The sequence below is a fragment of the Sapajus apella genome, unplaced genomic scaffold (assembly GCF_009761245.1).
Source record: "Sapajus apella isolate SASKATOON/1434 unplaced genomic scaffold, GSC_monkey_1.0 scaffold18, whole genome shotgun sequence".
Lineage (NCBI taxonomy): Eukaryota > Metazoa > Chordata > Mammalia > Primates > Cebidae > Sapajus > Sapajus apella.
In genome coordinates, this window is record NW_022436958.1 from 29,215,261 (window position 1) to 29,238,864 (window position 23,604).

At 38.2% G+C, this 23,604-nt stretch overlaps 1 long non-coding RNA gene across 1 annotated transcript; it reads right to left on the bottom strand.

Annotated features, from left to right (window-relative positions):
- Window positions 1–6,641: 6,641 nt before the first annotated feature.
- On the bottom strand, window positions 6,642–13,949 carry LOC116557107. The gene is made up of 2 exons (XR_004271365.1): window positions 11,861–13,949; window positions 6,642–11,447 (listed from the first exon to the last, which is right to left on the bottom strand). It is a non-coding gene; the product is annotated as an uncharacterized LOC116557107 (long non-coding RNA).
- Window positions 13,950–23,604: the final 9,655 nt, after the last annotated feature.

The window sequence follows — 23,604 nt, forward strand, 5'->3', positions numbered from 1 at the left end:
TTTAAAGTGCTCAATAAACAGCACAGTTGTAGCCACACAAAAATTTCCTCTACTTCTGTTACAGCATAAAACTCTTAAACACATAGCATTTAGCATCTAATTAATTATGTAACGGTATTATATTGTTATTGTAATCATCATTAAACTGGTGTCATTTCATCCCCCTATCTGATTTAATGTAATCTTACATGAAAAGGTTTCTTATATTGAGATTTAAGCCAGTCTTGATGAGTATAGAGATGTCATTCCTCTTTATGCAAAGATTTCCTTATTATTCTTTGCTGAATGTCACTTTTACAGCTATCAGATGGAAATAGTATAATCTATCCTAGAAAACTCTAGTTTTTAGCTATGTATTAACCAAAAGTACATATGTAAGGGATACCTGCTTATTTCTTGTAAGCCCACTAGCTGATGCAGCAAATAGGTACTCATATCAAAAGCAAAACTTTGCTAGTTGGTCTTTTGTTTAAAAAGCGTCTTACATATGATTAGCTGAATTCTAACTATCTTAGGAAATAGATTAAAAGAGATAGTCTACTATGTTGGAAAGAGCGTAAAATTCAGAGTCAAACAAACCTATCCCTGTCGCTTACTAGCTATGTAACACTGGATATATGCATTATCTTCTCACTTGTAAAATGAGAATCATAATATATTATGTCTGGGACTGCTAGTTTTATCCCAATATCCATTCTCCCCTTCTTCATCAGTAAATAACCCACGAAAGTTAGCTAGACACAGATGTCCAGAAAAAAGTCCATGTTTTCAGCCCTTGCCTTCAGCTAGATGTGTTTATGTGGTTAAATTCTGGACACAGAGATAAAAATAAAAGTGGTGTCTGTAACTTCCAAGAAGTATCCTTTTTAAAAAGAGGGAGAATGTCATTTTCTTCCTTATGGCTGGAATTCAAACATGATGGGTGGAGCTAGAGAAGTCATCTTGAACCTTGAAATGTAAACTGGGTTAAGAACAGCAGAACAAGAGCAGAGCCCCGGGTCCTCCTGACCATGAAATCACCACCAAAGCCCTAGACTTTTTACCCAGGGTTTTAGAGAAGAAAGAAATGCATTTGTTTCTTTTTTTTGTTGAGCCATTGTTGTTACTTATTTTCTCCAACTTGCTGCTGAACCCAATACATGCTTAATCTGTAGGATCTTTTTGAAGATTAAATGGGATGGCATGTGTAGCTCACTTTGTACAGTGTCTGGCACCTGAGAATGAAGGTGCTTAATATAGGGCTGTTTTATACAAAACTTAGCTGGGTGTGGTGGTGGGTGCCTGTAGTTCCAGCTACTCGGGAGGCTGAGAGAGGAGAATTGCTTGAACCTAGGAGGCAGAGGTTGCAGTGAGCCAAGATCATGTCACTGCACTCCATCCTGGGTGACAGAGTGAGACTCCATCTCAAAAAGAAAAAATATATAATATGTATATATATATATATATATATAAAATGTATGTATGTATACACACACACACACACACACACACACACATACACATATGTCTGTTTTTATTACTGGCATAAAGTATCTCCTTAAAAGGGTCACTGTAAAGGTCAGATGAAAACTGTAAGTGAGCTTGCTTTTTAATCTGTAAATGTGAGAATCACTGTATGAATGTTGGTCATAATTATCATCATCATCATTAAATTATTACAAGGAAATGGCTAACTGCCAACATGCTCTACTAGAATCAATCTATATTTAGGTCAATTAAAAAAATAGATAGATACAGATTACTTTTGTTAGATTTACTTAACTTCAGCCAATTATGAACGTTTATAGGCTTGTCATCACATTGATGTTTCAGAGCTTAGGTGAAAGCTCTGAATACTACCCACTCATCTGGGATCATTTGGGAGTATAAAGAAAATGCTTAGAAGTTGATGAGGTTATGACATCTTTTATTCATTTACTTTTACCTTAAAAAGTAATCTATTACAAAAATCAATATAGTGTTTGTAGTTAAAATAAATTGTAAGAACATGATTAAAATGAAAGAAAAATTCACCCCCTTCCTTCTCTCTTCCATTCCATTCTTGAGAATTAACCATATTACAGTGTACTCAATTAACCTTTGTATGTAAATATCATTTTTATATAACAGGACATACACATGTATAATATACATTTTCTATTTCCAAATTATAAAAAATGATTATTTTTTGCAAGAAAGTTCAAAGTTGCTGAAAAGAGAATCTTTTGCAACAGCTTTTTTGTTCTGTTCATTTCCCAATTTAAAATATCTCCTGGGCATCTTTCCATGTAAATACATATTCATCAATTCCATTTTTAACACCATATAAGGAGTCATTTAAACATTTTTACTAATTAATTATTAGAAAATTATTTGTAAAATAAAGGAGAATGCACTTAAAATAAAATAGCAACTTAGCTAGGTGGCAACTTGGCATTGTGAAGATTTAATTAGGTAATTCAGAAAAACACTTAGCAAAAGTTTGGCAGATTGTAAATGATTGATAAATAAATATTAGCCATTATCATTTTGATGATAATGATGATTACAGATGACTATCTCTCTAAGCTCACTCCCAGTAAATTTGTATTGTCAGAGAAGTGGTTTCTTTTATTTAATTGCCCAATATATATATAACATTCCCCATGTTATATCTTCATTTTAAGAACCTACTTGGCTGTGTTATATGGTGGAGGTGGGTGCCATGTTCTGGAAGGACTGTTAGACTCAAGTTGGTTCTCTTCAGCCCAGCCCATGGCTACCTAGTACAGTGCCAAAATTGAACAAAAAAAATGCAATCCATCCATCTGTCAGCTAGTGAGGCAGCAAAGAAGGTATTTAGCTTCTAGGGCATTTAAAAGCCTAAATCAATTCTATCTAGAAGAAAAACATCTGCTGGGTGGGACTCACCCCCTCTGAGCCTTTGAGACCAGTGGGGATTTAAACAGGTATAAATAATGACTCTTGAATAGCCACCAGGCAGCCAGTGGTGCAGCCTACTCTCGGGAGATGAATCACAGGCTGCACCGTGGGTAGTAACAAGTCCCAAAGAGAAGGGAAGAGAGGTGTCTAGGATCCTAGGAAAAGCAAGAAATGCAGTCTGTCAGCTCCGCAGCAGAGGAGGGACTATGACAGGAGCCCTCACCCAGAAGGGGTGAATGATAAATCTACCTCGACAGAGAGTGGCCCGTGCCTTGTAAAGCTGATCATTTTGCTGTCCCCAAAACATCTTAAGTGTAATTATACCAGAGCCTGAAAAAAGACTGGGTAAAGAGAAAACTAAAATAGATTTTTTAAAATGCAAACACACAATTCTGCCTACAAAAATGCTAGGTGCCAAGGAAAATATTGTCAAAATCCAACAGCAGCTCCTTCCTAAACTGCAGTGTTCAGAATTCATATGTATATAAGGTTGGTAGTGACTATGGACAAATCATTGCCTACACCTCTGCCAGAACATCTCTCATTTCTCATGAAGCCGGAACTTTAAATATCACAACTAGATCAGAAATAACAGTGATCTCAGAATTATCATGTATGTTTTTTTCTGCTCTGCATGGGAGCATCTGGGGGGCCTAAAATGCCTCACAGCTCTTGAAAAGCCCAGCGCCTTGGAGAAGGGATGCCTTTCAGGGATGCATCTGCAAGGAGGTGGCGCCTTTTGATAATTCACATGAAGGCCTTGCTAGTAGAGGGAGGCTTTACCTTGGCTGGCCGAGAGACCTAGGTTTGGATCTCAGCTAAAGTGTCTTCCAAGAGCACCATTCCTGTTAACACAACATGCCATTCTCACCCCTACAGACTCATAGATTTATGGAGTTTTGAACTAGTTAAATGCCTTGGAAATGACCAATTCCCACCCAATTTGTAGATGAGGGACCTGAAGCATAGAGAAGTGAGATAGTTTGAATATTTGTCCCTACCCCAATCTCATGTTGAATTGTAATCCTCAGTGTCAGAGGTGGAGCCCGGTGGGAACCCGGTGGGAGGTATTTGGATCATGGCAGCAGATTCCTCGTGAATGTCTTGGACCATCCCCTTGTTGATATGCGAGCTCTGATTAACACTGAGATCTCACGGTTCAGAAGTGTGTGGCACCTCTCTCCCACCTCAACTCTCTTTCTTTTGCACCTTTTTTCTCCTTGTGATGTGCCTGCTCTCCCTTGACTTCTTTTTTGGACAGGGTCTCACTCTGTCTCTCAGGCTGGAATGCAATAGCACAATCATAGCTCACCGGAGCCTTGACCTCCCAGGCTCAAGCGATTCTACCGCCCCAGCCTCCCAAGTAGATGAGACCATAGGCATGTACCACCATGCCCAGGTGATTTTTGCCATGTTTCCCGGGCTGGTCTCTAAATTTTGTGTACAGTGTTCTGCCCCCTTTTGGCCTCTTGAAATATTGGGATTACAGGCATGAGGCACCACAAATGGCCTTGCCTTCTGCCATGATCGGAAGCTTCCTGAGGCCTCCCCAGAAGCAGATGCTGCTATTCTTCTTACACAGCTTGAAGAGCTGTGAGCCAGTCAAACCTCTTATTTTATAAATTACCCAGTCTCGGATATTTCTTCACAGCAGTGCAAGAATGGCCTAATACAAAAAGTTTGCCCAAGTTTAAACAGCTAATAATTTTTTTAATTAAATGATATTACAATATAATCATCATCAGGTTTGCTTACAGATTTTTTTTTAACTAATGCATTAGAACTTTATGTACTTATTGATTGAGGTTTAAGCTACAATTTTAAGCAAGGATATGAAAATAACATCAATTCTTCTTGCTCTTTAGATCATAAATATTTAGTCCTTAATACAGATTTCCACATTCTACCACTTCACTACTATACTTCATTTTTAACCAGAATTTTCAGGTCACTTCCTCTGAGAAGTCTTTTTTCCCCTCCAGAATGGGTTGGGCTCCCTCCCCGGTTGAGTAGCCCGACCATCACTTTGGGCTTTCTCTGTGATCCTGTTGTGACAATATCTTGGGATTGTCTATATAATTTTGGTTCTATAGTAACTTACAAGCTCTGTGAAGATTAACACTGACTGGGCATTTTGTTTTTCATCATTGTATCCTCAGTACTTAAAACAGTGTTTGGAAATATACAGGGGAATAAATAAGCATTTGCAGAAAGGAAGAAGAAGGAAGGAAGCAGAGATGGAGGGAGGGACTCATATAGAAATTGATATGAAAAATGAAATAGCAAATGAATGTTAAGGAAAAAGAATTAAAAGCAGATTAAATGTAAATAATTGAAGAGTTACCTAATTTACAAATTCTAAGATTTCTAAGTAAGTATGACAGAGCATAACCCTTTTCAGCAGAGTCTCCTGTTTTTGCCTTTGTCTACTTGCAGATAGTGGTGTTTTAGTCATGTGGCAGAAATGTTCCAAGATTCCTGCCTCCTGGTGTTCACACCTTTGGGTAATACCTCCCCATTGAATGTCGCCAGAAGCTCTTGTGACTTGCTTCTAACCAATGGAATATGGCAAAGGTCATCAGGTGTCACTCTGTGATTATGTTACATTTATGTAAGATTCTGTTTTGCTAGCAGACTGCTCTAGAGACTCTCCTTACTGTCTTGATGAAGTTACAGTAGCAGCCGTGTTAGGAAAGCCTGTGTGACGAGGAACCACAGAGGCCTTTGAGCACTGAGGGTGGTCTCTAGGAGCTGAGGGTAACCTCCAGTCAACACCCAGCAAGAGGCCAGAGCCCTCAGTCCCACAACTGCAAGGAATTGAATTCTGCCAACAATCTGAATGAGCTTGGAAGCAGATCCCTCCTTAGTTAAGCCTCCAGATGAGAATACAGCCCAGTTGACACCCTGCTTAAAGACTGATGAAATCATAAATAAAAGACTCAACTAAGCCACGCCCAGTCTCCTGACTCAGAAAGTGTGAGATAAAAGTGTTTTGTTTTAAGATAATAAGTTTGGGGGTCATTTATTAAACAGCCAAAAAATAAGTAAAACAAGGTGTTTGGTTATCTTTATAACTATTTTTAAAGCTATCAAAATAGTGAAAAGGAAGACAAGCAAGAAATTAAGGAAGGAAGGAAAGAATTAAGGAAAGAAGATAGAAAGAAAAAGAAGAAAGAGAGAGAAAGAAGAGGGAAAGAAGAAAGAGAGAAAAAAGAAGAAAGAAGGAAAGAAAGAAAGAGAAAGAAAGGAAAGAAAGGCAATGAAAAGAAAGTCAAAGAAAAGAAAAGGAATGAAGAAAGGAAGAGAGACAGAAAAAAGAAAGAAAGGGAGGGAGAAAGAAAAGATGGAAGAAATATGGCCTTAGTTAAATTGTATGGATTTTTTTTTTTAGGTTTAATTTGGTGATTTTCAGGTCTGTACAGAAAACATCCGAAGAAATTATAAGATTTTAAGAAAATGACAAACATCAGCAATTTACCAGGTCTGCAAGGGAATGTAAGAAATGTGATAACCCATCAACACTAAGGAGACAAATTTCTGTGAGTGAATTCTATGAATGCATAGGTCTAGACAAGATCTTAAGAAGGCAAGTGGTCTATATGCATCTTCAGGCAAGGCTTTTCCTAAATCCTTCCAAACAATGATGATGGTGATGATATCAATACTGTGAGCATTTATTTATGAGTTCCTCATGTATATCACACAGAATAGGAAGAAAATAATTTTTAGGAAACACCTGATTGTCTATGTACTATACTGCAAACTTTATATGTTATCTTATAGAAAATAGCAAGGCCTCACAATAAACCACAATTATTATTTCCCCCATTTTACACACACACACACACACATATACACACACACAGCCAGCCAGAGACACACGAAGAGAAAGTACCTGACTCTAATTCACCCAGCAATTAAGTTGTAAAATTGTGATTCAAACCAGTATTTAATAGTCCTCAGTATCTGAAAAATTTCCCAAGCAATCTAATTTTCAACTTCTATGCCATCTTCTTAGCCAAAAGATGCTAGATAGGTAACCATCCTAATTTTTCCAATGATTTTACACTTAAAAAAAAACCTGAATATGCTATAAGGTAAAGCAAATTTAAATACTGGGAAATGCTTTGAAAACACAATTAGTAGAAGAGAACTTCAAATGGTTAACAATGTTTGGTAAAATGGTCACCCTCACTAATAACCAGAAAAACACAAATTAAAATGAGATATCCCTTTTACCCATCAGGTTTGTAAAAATTAGAATTTTCAATAATACTAGGTGTTGGTGAGACAGTGAGCCTTGGGAGCCTTTGTACAAGGTTAGTGGAAATCTAGGACTGATGAGGTCAGTTAGCAATGTTTGGAGAAATTTGTGGGTGTACCCCAGACCCAGTGCGAGGATCTCTCATGTATTTTGAGGGAGCTGGGAGCTGGTATCAAGTTCTATTATTAGGGAACAGATAAATAAAATGTATTTCATACACACTGTGGAATAACATGCAGTGGTTAGTAGCAATTAATTAGTACGTATAGCATCATTTTAAAAACATCATGTTGAGTGAATAAAAAGTATGGCAGAAAATAAAATCTATTGCACAACACCACTTACCTAAATTAAAACATGCATACACATAATGAGTTTGTATATTTTTCAAGATATTTATATATTCAATGACATATATCAAACTTATTAGAATGCCTGCTTGTTGGGGAAGGGGAAATGGAAATGAGGTCAGGAATGAATTGAAAAAATATTATGAAGGAAAAGAAGAGAGAGGCCTGACCAGACAGCTAATGATTGAACATTATTAACTACAGAGCGTGACTAACTCATCTCTCAGCACTTGAGGTATCCCCAAAGACAACTAAAAATGCTGTGGAATTAAGCTCTATTGTTATTGGCTAAAGAGCTTATGCTGACCTTGGATATTTGAATTTACAAAAGTATGTACCCAACATTTTATTGGGAAAAGAAGCCACATCAAGAAAATGCAGTCTGAAATGCTGCAAGGAGCAGAGGAAAACTTTTTCTAAAGATAAAATAATTAATTTCTTAGATTTGCGCTTGGAGAAAACACGATGTCAAATGTTTTGGCCAGTGTTAGAACTTGTTCATTAGTCTTATCTTAATGAAAGACAATTTGTTTGACAAAATCATTGCCTTTGAGCAGAACAGTCTCATGGTAGATCATTGCTGTATGTATAAATAGCAAAAAGAGTCTTTCAGCTTGAATTCAACTGTCAAGCCCTCTCATTCACTCACCAGTCAAGGGCTGTGGGACCTGCACACATAGGTTCCTGCGGACACCTCACTTTACAAGGCAGAATGCACCAATGGAATTGTTCTTTTGTTCTGGTCAACTTGGTTTCATAAGGAAGGAAGTACTAGGAAAACCTAACATGTCCTTCTCCAAATAATCACACACTTTTAACATTTTTAGACATAGGCTCCATAATATATTTTCAATCCAGTGTTTTAGGAAGTTAGAAATAATCTATTAATAAATGAATAAATAAGTAAACCAAAAAATGAAAGCAAGCAAAACAAAACAGAAAATCTAAAATATATGTCCTTATCCTGAATACAATATTGACCCTTGGCTACAAACTTGAGGTAATATGTCCTACAATAAATGTTATAATTTGGTTGAAAGTGATTTTGTCCATTTTGATAAGAGAGATGAAGGTTAAAGAAAAAATTGGGTGAATAATAGATAAAAAGTGTAGATAAACTTCATTTATCTATACTTTTTGAGAATTATGGTTTATTTTATGTGACTCATTACTTAACCTGATGACTACTTTTTGTTAGTTTACTTCCCTTTTAAAAAAAATCTAAATGTTTTCAGTAGAATTATTTATTGTTTGCAATGAGTAGGAATTAACTATATACTTTTGGCATAGAATCTCCAAGTATCTGTAACAATTATTGTGATGTAACTCAGTAATGTCTGCAAGGGTCACTGGAATGTGAGGACTTGGCATGATGCAAATAGCCCTGAACTTCCACATGTTTACAAATTCAATTTGCCTTTTCTTGGTATATTTTCTCTCTGTTTTGTTTTCTTTTACTTCTTTTTACCATGATTTTTTTTTTTTTAGCTGTTACACCCTCCCTTGGCCATTCTCATGCCTACCATTGTCATATACTTTTCTGTGTGTGCATGTGTGTGTGTGTGCATGTGCAATATTATATATATATATATAATATATATGTATATATACACATATATAAAAGCATACATAATTATATAAAATATTATATATTTTATATATTTAAAAGTCCATGAGTTTTGTAACAACCATGTAGAGAAGTTACTTACTTGCTGTTTACTTTAGGGTATGTGTACCAACCTCAAATATCCAGGGGAAGTTCTAAAAGCTTTGTAGTACCCAGAGTAGGGAATCCCTTCTGTTCAAAATTATTTTAAATGAACTGTCAAGGTTTTTATTTGGATTTCTCTGATTACTAATAGATATATGCGTTCCATTTAGGGTTCATAGTTCTTTTCATTCTACAAGGTGACCAATCAAAAGCAACATATAGAATATTAGTAGTACCTATTTTATTTTGCAGCTTCTGAATTTTACCAGTAAGTTAAAATAAGCATTTTTTCTTTTCTCTTCTGCTAACTCCAAAATATTCAGAGGCTAACACAATCTGAATCTTATTTAGTTCTTGTTATAGCAATGGCAAAATTTAGCATTGGAAGGTACAAACATTTCTTCATCTGAAGAGGTATGAATAACTTTCTAGCCCTTTTTATCATTAGAATGCTACTCTCTGGTTACAAAGAGTAAACCTAATGAATGGGGCTATGTCTTCACACTTAGCAGTAGAATTGTAACAAAATTACTGTAACCACCTTTTTGATAGAAGCCCTCTGAAGCTGGGCTATTAATATAACCAACAGTACCTAAAGTGTGACCAGCTAACAGAGCCTTTCAAACACCAAATGCTAGCCCCTATTCTTAGTCAATATTCTATAGATAGCAGATCACCCTTTCCCTTCCCTTAATCCTTAAAATAGCCTTAACTGGCAAATATTGTTATCTCATTTTTAAGAATAATAGTAATAATAATAAAAACACTTGGTCCCATTTGGTCACCGTAAAAGAAGATATATCTGGCTATCCAAGCTCTTTTTACGCCAGTTCAGTGGCAAAACCAGCTCTGAATTGGCCTATATTCTCTCAATTTAACAGCCTCCTAGTATCGACCATCATGCCTTTTTCCAGAAGTGCAATTGTTAAAGAAAGATTGGGTGGTCTGGGCTCTGCACCAAGGAATACACCAACAATTTCATCAAATGACCCTCAGAACAGCCTGAATGTCACATGAATGATTTTCAACATGTAAGCATAGAAGGTACACAAGGATAGCAACACTTAAAAGCTCTAAAAAGCATGAACTGTGATATGCTGGGCTCCTGCTGTCACACATAATCCAATAATGTCTTAAATCAATATTAAAACAAACATTTTTTCAAGGGTTCACAGGTTATTTTCATGAAGAGAATTTTTAAAATGAGAAAATTATCTTCCAATTTGTGCCTGTATTTCTTTAATATTATTAAGTAATAATATACTCTCAATCATGATGTCATACTGAGAAAATATTTCCGTGTAAATCTAACATGTTCATGATACTCTCAAGCCACAAATAATGTTATATCACAAATTTACATGTAATAGATAGTTTTTCCCAAAGGAATTTTATTCCTTAAAAAGTGGCAAAGCTTTAGTTCTATTTCTGAATAGTAACATTCAGATAAAGATCACCAACAAGTGATAGGTGGCAATTTTCAATGAAGAAAACTACTGAAAATAATCAAGTTTACCATTAGTGGCAGAAATAAAGTAGTCTACTCTTGATGTAGTCTGTGATATTATAAAACTTTTCAATGATGGTAAATGTAAAAAGAAATATATGCATACATAAAATGTTTCTTCTGATATACATATACATATAAATCAGAAAAAATATAATGGCAACTACAATTTTAATGTAATTTTTACCTAGATTTAAGAATGTCCAGTGGAAAGGTACTTTTAAAGCATAATACAACAATAATGAAAACATCTACAATTCATGAGATTTGAGAATATCAATCTTACACTTTCACCTTAAAGGTCAGAAGTGAATCCATGTTAAAATAATTCCTTTTGTAATTTATCTCAAATTAGTAGTTCACTTGTGAGATTAAGTTATCTGCAACTTCCCTTTAATATTCTAGGACTTCAAAGTTCTTCCTGGGTTTAAAAAATATTTCTGTTTTCTTCCCCTTGATGGATAGGAGGAGTTGTTTTAAAAGAACAAAGCAAACACCTGTGAAATGTGAATGGGCAGTTGTTAAGCATTATATTGGTTTAAATCAGGAGGAAATAGAGGAGAAAATACTCACAAAATGATAATTGTCATCCATACTCTTCAATTAGTTACATTTTCTTTCTTTTTTCCTTCTTAGTGAATGAGAGGCAAATATATCTTTGGCATCCCCAGTGACTCTGAAGTATAAACTCCATCAGATCATCTAGATGCACAACTGTCGGACAACACTATAATAAAGGCAGTAAATAAGTTTGTTCAAAAGACCAGCCAAAATGCCTGAGGTTTCGTCAGTGGCCATGGTTGAAGCTCATCATGATTTGGACAGTGCAGCCGAAGCCTCAAAGACTTATGCACAGAGCAACAACGAAGATACTGTATAATCAACTAGGATTACAGAGGAAAAAGCACAAAGTGCTTTCAGTCCATAAAAGAAGTGATTATCACGAGGCAAGAGAAGTGACTGTTGGATTTAAAAGGCATTCAGATAGAGAGAGTGAAATATATATATATATATATATATATATATATATATGTTACAACCCTGCCCCCAGAAGATGTTGAAATCACAAAGAACAATTTTCAAAGGAAGTATAATAAGCTCACAGATGAAAAACCATTTATACATACCATTTTCAGCTGTACAGTTTGTTAAATGATCTGCAAAATTAGAAAAAGAAACTGAATCATTGTTGAGGTACATTATCTAAGGGGTACATGGGGTCCAGAAAATTCTGTTGCCTCTTTCATCTGAGTCAATGTGAGGTTTGCATTAGTAAGAATTGTGTATTTTTTTAAAAAAAAAGGATAAAAAGAAAAAAAAAAAAAAGAAAGCTAGAGAACTAGTATCAAGCCAAGAAACAAAAGGTAGTCGACAGCATTCTTTTCTCAATGCAAAGAGGGCTTATTGAAATACAACCAAGTACCTTTTTCCTTCAGCTAGTATATGTGAGTTAAAATTTTCCAGTGCTTCTGAAAAAGGTCATTTCTATAAAATGAAGCATTTTAAATATCATTTAATAGCTATTATTGAAATTTGGCTCATGAAAAAACTACAGTTATATTTCTTTCTGTATAGCGTGGCAAAAATATCACTACACATGTCAGCTAATTGTGTAATGCCTTGCTGCTCTTTTGTTTCATGTGCACTTGTATTAACAATTTCAGCTTATAACAGTGATTCTTTCCCTTTTGGATCTCAATACACCTGACATAAACTTTTTCTTCCATCAATAAGAGTGATTCATGACAGCAATCATGAAATCCTTCGTAGGAGACAATGTCGTTAGACTCTCTCTCTAGTTGAAAGTTGAGAAGGGATTGCATAGTTCAGCATTTTCCTCAGGAGATTCTGATGTGACCCCTAGAGGTTATAAACCATACTCCCTTTTGAGAATCATTAGTCTTCCTAGGAGTTATAAACTACCTTCCCTTTTGAGAATTACTGATTTCTGAATGAAGACAAATAATTTATAGTTCTTCTTTAAGCCAAATTAACACACTTCCAGAACACAATGTGCAGATGCTAGATGCACTACGGGCATTCACTCGCCCCACATTTGATAGAGCTAGCACTTTGATATTTTTTCTTGTAGCAATAAAAGATTTATGCCTATCCATCAGTTTGGTTGTGATGCCATGTAAGAAGGTTGCCTGAGGTTAAGGTACTAGATAGGCCATGGGATACAATAAAATTTCACTTTGGCTTATTTGCTTAGCAATTCTAACCAAAGCTAATGAGCCATAGTTCAAAGCCATTCATTGACAATATTAATGGCAGCCTCAGGCCTAAGTAAATCATCTGACCTTTCACTCCATTACTTGGCTGTCAGGAAGCTGAAAGAAGAGCTCAAGCCTAGTCTTGGTTGTGACTACATTTACTAGAACCTGAAATAATGAGTTTTGGTAGCCACACAGTCCTTCCCCCCACCCCCTTTTTATAATTGATATATATTTGTACATTTTTATGGGATACATGTGGTATTTTGTTACATGCACAGAATGTGTAATGATCAAATCAGGGTATTTAGAGTGTCCAGCACCTTGAGTATTCATCATTTCTATGTGTTGAGAACATTTCAAGTCTTCTCTTCTAGTTATTTTGATATATACGCAATACATTGTTGCTAACTATAGACATCCTACTCTGTTATCAAACATTAGAACTTAATTCCTTCTACTTAACTGTGTTTGAACTAATTTATGCCCATCCATTCCTCTATCCACCCACCCCTACACGTTCTTTCTAACTGGTAACTATTACTTTTAACATTACTTTTAAATGGCGAAAACTGCAATTACTTTTGTATCAACCTAATATTTCACTCTGTATCTCTATGAGATGCACTTTTTTAGCTCTTACATACAAGTGAGAACATGCAATATTTGTCTTTCTGTGCTTGGCTTATTTCACTTAATAAAGTGACCTCCAGTTCATCCTTGTTGCTGCAAATGACCAGATTTCATTCTTTTTAAATGAAAGCTGAATAGTATTACATTATGTACATATACAAATTTTCTTTATCCAATTATCCAACAGTGGAAACTCAGGTTGATTCTATATCTTTGCTATTGTGAATTGTGCTGCAATAAACATGTGAGTGCAGGTATCCCTTTGATATAATTTCCTTTATTATGGATAAATACACAGCAATAGGATTGCTGGATAGTATGATTGTTGAGAAATCTCCATACTATTTTTCACAGTGACTGTACTAATTTACATTCCCATCAACAATGTATAAAAGTTCCCTTTTCTCTGCATCCCCACCAACATCTACTATTTTTTTTTTATCATTTTATTAATAGCCATTCTAACTGGGGTGAGATGATATCTCATTGTGGTTTTGATTTGCATTTCCCTGATGATTAGGCATATGGACCATTTTAGAAATATAACTGTTGGCAATTTGTGTGTCTTCTTTAGAGAAATGTCTATTCATGTACTTTGCCCATATTTTAATAGGATTACTAGTGTTTTTTGGTTGTTGAGTTGCTTGAGTTCCTTGCATATTCTGGATATTAGTCTCTATCAGATGAATAGCTTGCAAATATTTTCTCCCATTCAACAGATTGTATCTTCACTCTGTTGATTATATCCTTTGCTGTGTAGAAGATTTTTAGTTTAACATAGTCCCATGCCTATTTTTGTTTTTGTTGTCTCACATTTGAGTTCTTAGACATAAAATCTTTGCCTAGGCCAAATACCTTGTGGTGTTTCTCCTTTATTTTCTCCTAGCAGTTTTATAGTTTGGGGTCTGATTTTAGGACTTTAATCCATTTTGAATTGATATTTTTATATGATGAGACATAGCCATCTAGTTTTATTCTTCTGCATCTGAATATCCAGTGTTCCCAGCACCATGAATTGAAGAGGACATCTTTTCCTCAATGTATGTTCCTGGATCCTTTGTCAAAAATTGTTGGCTAGTGGGTTTATTTCTGGATTCTTTGTCATTTGTTTGTTTGTTTTTGTCTTCAAGACAGAGTTTTGCTCCATTTTCCCAATCACGGTCCACTGCAGCCTCAACCTCCTGAGCCCAAGCGATCCTCCTGCCTCAGCCTCCCAAGAAGCTGAGATTACAGAAGCCAACTATGTGCTTGGCTATTTAATATTTTTTAGACGTGGGGTCTTGCCATGTTCCCTAGGCTGTTTTTGAACCCCTGGTCTCAAGTGGTCCTCCCACCTTGGCTTCCCAAAGTGCAGGGATTACAGGTGTAAGCTACCATGCCTAGCCTTGGGTTCTCTATTTTGCTCCATTGGTCTGTGTCTGTTTTTGTACCAGTACTATGCTGTTTTGATTACTATAGCATTGTAATATATCTTGAAGTCAGGTAGTGTGCAAATGCATGGTGGCAGCCTTGCTGCTTGATAGATGGGGTCATAGTCAGCTGTGTGGGCTTTGCCTCCTGGTAGCAGCAACAGTGGCTATGGTAGGTGATAAGAGACCCTGTCCTTAGAGTGTGATTGCAACAGCCTTGCTGCTTGGAGCAGGGTCATTGAGTGTGGTAGCTTTCGCAGGTAGATGGTTCTTTGGCCATAGAGAGTATGTGCTTTGGCTTTCTTTATCCTGGGGCAACCTCCCTAGTATGCTGCACTGCCTTTACCTGGCGTACAGGGCACTGTGTGTGGTAGAAAGCTGAGGACTCTGCCACCCTGCTGGGTCTGACTGGTGTTATTGCTGCTGCAGCTCTCTGGGTGGACACAAAAGGGTGTCATTGGGGCTCCAGGGATGTGAAGATGCAGAGGCTATTGGGCCCCAAGGCAGGATGCAGACCCCAGTCAGGTCTAGGCTCTCAAAATGGCACCATCTTGAATCTGTTTAGGACTTGGTGGGTGTGTTGGACCATTATGAACTCCCTCTCTAGAGCAATGTCCTTGTGTCATCCCCAGGCAAGTCCCTATGTTATTCTCAGACCCTGTGATGGGGTCTCCCATGGGTAGGGTCTCAGGAGTCCATGATGGGAATATGGACAGCTGAGAATCTTCTGCTTACTCTTTCCCTGCACTAGGGAGCCTCTATAAGCTCCCAGCTGATCCGAGCCGAGCTGGCTGCATCCCTTCCTGTTCCTTCCATGCCTCAGGTGCTTCCTGTTTCTTCTCTGTTGAATTCCAGTATTCTCAGATGATCTATTCGAAGTCTGATTATGTATTTTCTATTTTGGTTCTTGTCTGTGGAGGAGGTGAGTGTCAGATGCCTCTAGTCAGCCTTCTTGAAGTTTCTCTCATACAAGTCTTTATGTCTTTCATGACAATCTTACTATCTCAGTGAATGAATGACTATATGACAAAACTATCTCATTATAGGTAGGCATCATCACACCACAGTGGATACCATGGTAGGCACCATGTCCCTATTCAAAATTTCAGCACTCATTTTCCCAGATGCCAGGAGTATTCACTGCTAATGGCTCACAGTTAAACCCTTTTCCCAGCATTGGCCTGGATTAAGACTATATTTCCTCCTGAAGAGAGTGTGGGGCAACCTGTATACAATGCAGGGCCAGGACTAGGGTGAGAAACTGGCCTTGAGTGCTAAATTTAAGCAGGTGCCAAGATCTCAGTAATCAAAATAAACAATATTTTAATGTAATATTTTAAAAACAAAAATGCAAGGGTTCTTTAATGATCAAAATATAATTTTAAATAAAGATATATCTAATATGATTGATTTTTCTCTTCACTTAAGGCTCTAATATGGCTTCCCAAAGCCCTCTATTTTAAAGTGTTATTTAAAAAACACAAACCAATGCAAAAGTTCACCCTGAACAAAATACTAAAATTTGTAAATAAAGACTGATTTTTGCATTAGTTTAGTTTTTTTTAAAAAAGAAATGCATTAAGATATTATTTATCTTGGCTACTGAGCTTTTTGGCACCCTCTAAATTTTGTCCTCAAGGCACGTGCCTCACTCATCTTATGTAGTCCCAGTCCTGGCAGGTTGACTCAGGGAATATTTCCTCTCTCCCTAGTAATGACCCTCGTGATTATATTTGGGACTACATGGATAATGCAGCGTATGCTCAAGATCCCTGACTGGATCACATCTGCAAAGTTCCTTTTGACGTGTAAGTTAACACCTTCACAGGTTTTAGGGATGAGGATGTGGACATATTTGGAGGGTGGGGGCGTTATTCTGCTCACGACAGGGTCTGATATAATCAGAGGCCCACTTCCTTGAAATCAGAAAACCTGATTTCTAGTCCACAATTAGGAAATTCAATTAGGAAAGTGCATAGATTGTTGGTATCTCTGTTTTACCTTTGATTTATTACAGTGTAGTCCAAAATTCTGGCCCTAGCCTATAGAATGTTATGATGAGAAGCACTGGCTTTAAAGTCATACTAACTTGAGTGGGTTTTGGGGGTTTTTTTGTTTGTTTGTTTGTTTGAGAGAGGGTGTTGTTCTGATACCCAGGCTAGAGTGCAGTGGCATGATCATGGCTCACTGCAGCCTCGACCTCCCAGGCTCAAGTGATCCCCACACCTCAGCCCCACAAGTAGCTGAGACTACAGGTGTGTACCCACCATGCTCAGCTAATTTTTTTAGTTTTTGAAGAGATGGGGGTCTCACTATGTTGGAGATCCTCCAACACATCATTGGAGATCCTCCTACCTCAGCCTCCCAGTGCTGGGATTACCATCATGAACCACTGTGCTTGGCCTAACCTGTGTTTTCATCACGTAGGAATTCTGAGAACTTGGGCAAGTTCTCTGTGAACTTCAGTTTTCACCTCTCTTCTTTGGGGAAGCCTTAGAGGAAACAGACTCAGAGACTCGGTTGCAGGAGTACTCTTGGGAATAATGCTGGTAAGGGAGTGAACAGAGCAGGATTGGACTGCAATAAAGTCACAAGGAAGGCTTCAGCTAATCCCAGAGAGACTATGTTGATGGGATGGCCTCTCAGCATGGCCTCTCTTTAAGGCAAAGGAGAGAGACATTGGTAATCCCTGAGTCATTGGTATTCCCTCTCTCGTTTATGTTCAAGATATTTTGATGATGCTCCAAATTCTCTTGTTCTGGCTTCCAGCCAAGGCATTTTGTCCTCTTCCTTACAACTAATGTAAAAAAAAAAAAAAAGAAAAATGCTTCAACTTTTTAAAATAACATTATATATATAACATAATAAAATAATAATCCAATAGACCCGTATGTCTAATCAACAAAAAGAATTTAAAAACCTCAACTTTTGCTCAAATGCAAGAAGAGCTAAAACTCCAGACTCTTCTAGCACAAGGAAAGAGAAATAACAACAGTACAGCTGGTTCCATATTAAAATGATAGGAATGTTCATCTCCTTCCACAATTCAAAAAATACCACTGAAGAATCAGAAGTAAAAATTGTGCTTGTATAAAGAGCTCCTGGATTGTGTTGGCTTCCCATATTAATCATTTCTCTCCTGCTTTCTTGTAGATAGCCCCGCCCATCCTGGACTTCCATCTGTCGTGAGGAGAACATGACCATCTGGAGTCAGTACAGATCATCAATTTTTTCACATATACAAGTTCCTTTTAAGTTTTTAAAAATATAATACAACTAAGGGGTCTTAATAAAGGGATCCATTACAACTCAAAGCCACATGGGTGATGCTGTAATGCCAGGGCCGAAACTGCTTTAGGGCTCTGTTAGTTTTGTATTACTGCTATAACAAATTATCACAAACTGAGTGGCTTCAAACATCACAAATTTATTTTCTTACACTTCTGGAGGTCAGATGTCCAAAATGGGTCTTAGAGCTAAGACTAAGGGGCAACAGAGCTGCCTTCCTTCTGCAAGCTCCAGGGAAGGCTCTGTTGCTTGACTTTTCCTGCTTCTAAAGGCTGTCTGCATTCTTTGTCTTACGATCACATCACTAAGACCTCTGCTTCTGTCATCTTATTTCCTTCTCTAGCTTTCCTGAGAGAGTACGGTTTCACTTTAGGCAGGAAGCGAATTCTCCCAGGGGGATGAACTAGAAAAAGGGCGAGAAAAATACCACGTGTATATGAGTAGGAAGATGAACAAAAGGGGGATGTGGGAGATAGTTACAGTTAAGCGGACTGGATCTTAAGCAACTTCACCAATGATATTCTTACCCCAAATGTATACCAGCAAGATATGGTTCTACTGCCAGTGACCTCATAAAAGCAGAGTCATCACTGGAGAAAGCCATAGCTCCCATCTTGATGGCCATCTCCTACCCCTGAGGCCTCAGTTAGCTGCCCTTGCCTTCTGCATCTCCTGAGGAATTCACTCCATCAGTTAGCATCTTGTTTGCTGACTTTTCTAAAGAAGTGATATGTATTAATATTAGTCTGTTCTATCGCTGCTGTAAAGATATTCAAGACTGGGTAATTTATAGTGAGAAGAGGTTTAAATCACTGAAAGTTCCACATGGCCTGGGGGGGCCTCCAAAATTTACAATCATGGTGGAAGGCAAAGGGGAAGCAAGGCGCCTCCTTCACAAGGCAGCAGGAGAGAGAGTGAGCAATCAGGGGAAATACCAGACACTTATCAAACAACCAGATCTTGTGAGAACTCCTTCAATATCACAAGAACAGCACGAGGGAAACCACCCCCATGACCCAATCACTTCCCAACAGGTCATTCCTTTGATATGTGGGGATTACAATTTGAGATGAGATTTGGATGGGGACACAGAGCCAAACCATATCATGATACCTATTCATTTCTTTGAATTTTGTTTGGTTCCTGACTGAGTCATTCTGACCTCACAATGCCCCAAGATAAAAGTGAGCACAAGAACATGAGATTAAAGTCCTAGAGACTTAGGAGGGTGGCCTAACAAAGAATCCTAGGGGTTAAACTGGAGCCAAACTGATTTGATACCTTCTCAGCATCTCTCCTTCTTTCACATGAGCTGAGACAATGGTTAATGGCTCCTTCTACAGTATAATTAAAATATCTGTAAATATAAGGGTCACCTAGCACATAAATAAGGAATATAAAGGTCAAAGGTCTTGTTCGGGAATTGCTTATACTCAGTTTGGATAAGCCCAGCTCTTATGGCTGCTTCTTCCATGATTTGGAAAAGTGCAAGCCTAGGCAGCTGTCAACTCATTCATACTCTCAGCAGCATAGGTCAGACTAAACTCCTAGTTAACTCTAGGGTAGTACAGCCCTTGGGACTGTTCTGGTTTGGGTTTCTTGGACATTTGGAGAAAGAAAACAGATGGGAGAATTATGATTTTGAACAAATAATTTACCACATTGCAAATTGCTTTATCATTGAAAGTTCAGTACTTTTCTACATTGCTTAACCAAAAGTTGTGGGTTTTAAAATGTAGTTGTTCAACTAAGCTAGCACCTGAGTGAATTAAAAAGAAATTGGACTAAATACTGTGGAGGGAGAAGTGCAAATGGATCAGATAGCACTCTGTACTGGAGCCTTCAGGCTGTCTGCCCAGTAACATTCTGACCCATAGATATGGGTCTGGGTAACCTGTGTCACCTGGTGGCCTCCTTCCTGGCCAGAGTGGTGGTAGGGTTGGGGAATAAGGGACTACACATCATTGTTTGCATGTGGTTAAACTTGAAACATGGGAGTAGTGAAACATCTGTGAGAACTAGTGTATTAGTCTATTTTCATGCTGCTAATAAAGACATACCTAAGATTGGGTAATTTGTAAAGAAAAAGAGGTTTAATGGACTCACAGTTCCACATGGCTGGGGAGGCCTCACAATCATGGTGGATGCCAAGGAAGAGCAAGTCATATTGTACACAGATGGCAGCAGGCAAACAGAACTTGTGTAGGGAAACTTCTCCTTATAAAATCATCAGATTTTGTGAGATATATTCACTATCACGAGAATAGGGAAACACCTGTCCCCATGATTCAATTACCTCCCATGGAGTCCCTCCCACAACACGTGGGAATTCAAGATGAGACTTGGGTGGGGACACAGCCAAACTATATCACTCTGCCCCTTGCCCTTCACAAATCTCATGTCCTCACATGTCAAAATCAATCTTGCCTTCCCAACGGTCCCCTAAAGTCTTAACTCATTTCAATATTAACTTTTTTAAAAGTCCGCAGTCCAAAGTCTCATCCAAGACAAGGCAAGTCTCTTCTGCCTATGAGCCTGTAAAATCAAGTTAGTTATTTCCTAGATACAATGGAGGTACAGGCATTGGGTAAATACAGCTGTTTCAAATGGGAGAAACTGGGCAAAATGAAGGGGCTATAGGCTCCATGCGAGTCCAAAATCCAGCAGGGCAGTTAAATCTTAAAGCTCCAAAATGATCTGCTATAACTCCTTGTCTCATATCCAAGTTATGCTGATATAAGAAGTGGGCTCCTATGGTCCTGGGCAGCTCTGCCAGGGTGGCTTTGCAGGGTACAGCCTCATTTCTGGCTGCTTTCATGGGCTGGTGATGAGTATCTGTGACTTTCCCAGGTGCAAGGTGCAAGCTATCAGTGGTTCTACCATTCTGGGGTCTGAAGGATGGTGGCCCTTTTCTCACAGCTCCCCCCTATAATGTAGACTCTGTCTATGAGCTTCCACCCCACATTTCCCTTCCATGCTACCCTAGCAGAGGTTCTCCATGAGGTTTGCCCCTGAACCAAACTTTCTAGACATCCAGGCATTTCCATACATCCTCTGAAATCTAGGTGAAGTTTCCCAAACCCCAATTCTTGACTTCAGTGCATTCACAGGCTCAACACCACGTGCAAGCTGCCAAGGGCTTGCACCCTCTGCAGCCACAGCCTGAGCTCTATCTTGGCTAGTTTTAGGCACCACTGAAGCGGCTGGAACTCAGGGCACCAAGTCCCTAGGCTGCACACAGCAGAGGGACCATGGGCCCAGCCAACGAGACCACTTTTTTTCCCCCTAGGCCTCCAGGCATGTGATGGGAGGGGGTGCCTAGAAGATTTCTGACATGCACTGGAAAAATTTTCCCTGTTGTCTTGGCAATGATTCACATTCAGCTCCTCATTACTTATGCGAACTTCTGCGGCTAGCTTAAATTTGTCCTCAGAAAATGGGATTTTCTTTTCTAACACATTGTCAGGCTGCAAATTTCTGAACTGTTATGCTCTGCTTTCTTTATTAAACTGAATACCTTTAACAGCACCTGAGACTGGGAAGAAAAAGAGGTGATATGATTTGACTATATCCCCACCCAAATCTCATCTTGAATTCCCACATATGGTAGGAGGAACCTGGTGGGAGGTAACTGAATCATGGGGGCAGGTGTTTCTCATGCTTTTCTGGTGATAGTGAGTAAGTCTCATAAGATCTGATGGTATGTTAAGGGGGAATTTCCTTCACAAGCTCTATTTGCCTGCTGCCATCCATGTAAGATGGGACTTGCTCCTCCTTGCCTTCCACCATGATTGTGAGGCTTCCCCAGGTATGTGAAACTGTAAGTCCCACTAACCCTCTTTTTTTCTTGTAAATTGCCCAGTCTCAGGTATGTCTTTATCATCAGCATGAAAATGAACTAATACAAGAGGTTTAACAAACTCACAGTTCCACATGGCTGGGGAGGCCTCACAACCATGGTGGAAGGCCAAAGGCAGTACTTACATGGTGGTGGCAAGAAAGAATGAAAGCCAGCAAGTCTCACAAGATCTACTGGAGAAGATCAGGTCTGTACGATATGAGGGCTTTCCCTCTGCCTAGCACAGCGCCTGGCATAGAATAGGTCTTTAGTGAATATCTGTCAAATGACTTGAATTCATACACGGATGGATAGGTGAGTGAACACCAACATGCAGAAAGTATCAGAAGAAAGGCATAGAGTCCTGCCCACATTCCAGTCCCTGGCTCCAGTTCCATCCCACCTTTCAGCTCCAGTGCCAACTTGAAGACTTACATATATTTCAGGCGATCCTAAGTTGGGTTCTGCTACTTGTGAATTATAGAGAAATCACTGATAATAATGGTCTCTAGTTTGGGGGAACTTGGAGTATACTTTTAGACAACCATGGAAAAAAAATATGTATTTGTGTAACTGATTCTTTCTCTCTACATGGGTATTTATATACAGGCATGTGTGTAGGTATATGTATATATTTATATTGTTTTAGGGTGTATACATATGGATATATAAATGAATTGAGCAAATTAATCGATGTTCCTGAGCTCCCTTTTTATCTCTAAAATGAAAGGGTTAGATTCAATGATCTAAAATTTTAAAAGTATATGCTTTCCAGGAATTACGCCATTGTTTTATTAGAAAATCACCAGAAGCCATTCCGTTGCTAGAAAAGATGTCCAGGGAAGGCCCTTTGGGAATTCGCATATGTTCTATGTTTTTCCATCGCTGGAAATAGTTTGGCAGCTCCTTCAGGAAGCACATTCAGAGGTATTCACATATTCTCCATGGAGGAAGATGTCCAGTCTAATGAATATGATGACTGAGGGTGCTGGTAATGACAGTTCAGGTAGAAAAGCAAAAGTTTAGTTATAAAACAGCAGTCAGAGTTTTCTCTGTGAACTGGCCATGGAGGCAGACCCACAAAGAGTATCATGTCACTGTCACTATGGATAGAACATTGGTGAGGATAACATACCAAACCTTTTTGAAGCATCAGAGGGTAGATAATTTGCAGTTGCAGTCCCCAAACTTGGCTTCCCTCTTTTTGGCTGGGATCTCAGTACTCCTCACATCAAGCATGGGCATATACCAGGTGTTCAATTATTACTGAGTGATCGATTAAGTCAAATTGATTATACCCAGTTATCAGTGTTTCAATCAGGTGCTTAAAGTATATTTTTTTACTTTACAGTCAACAATCTTATTAGTTTCCTTGTAAAAATTAGAAAAGTGAGACAGAGACAGCTTATGGAATTTGCCCCAAATCACGCTGCAAAGTGGCAGAGGAGGTCAACCCAGGTTATTTGACTCCAAAGCCCATTGTTCCA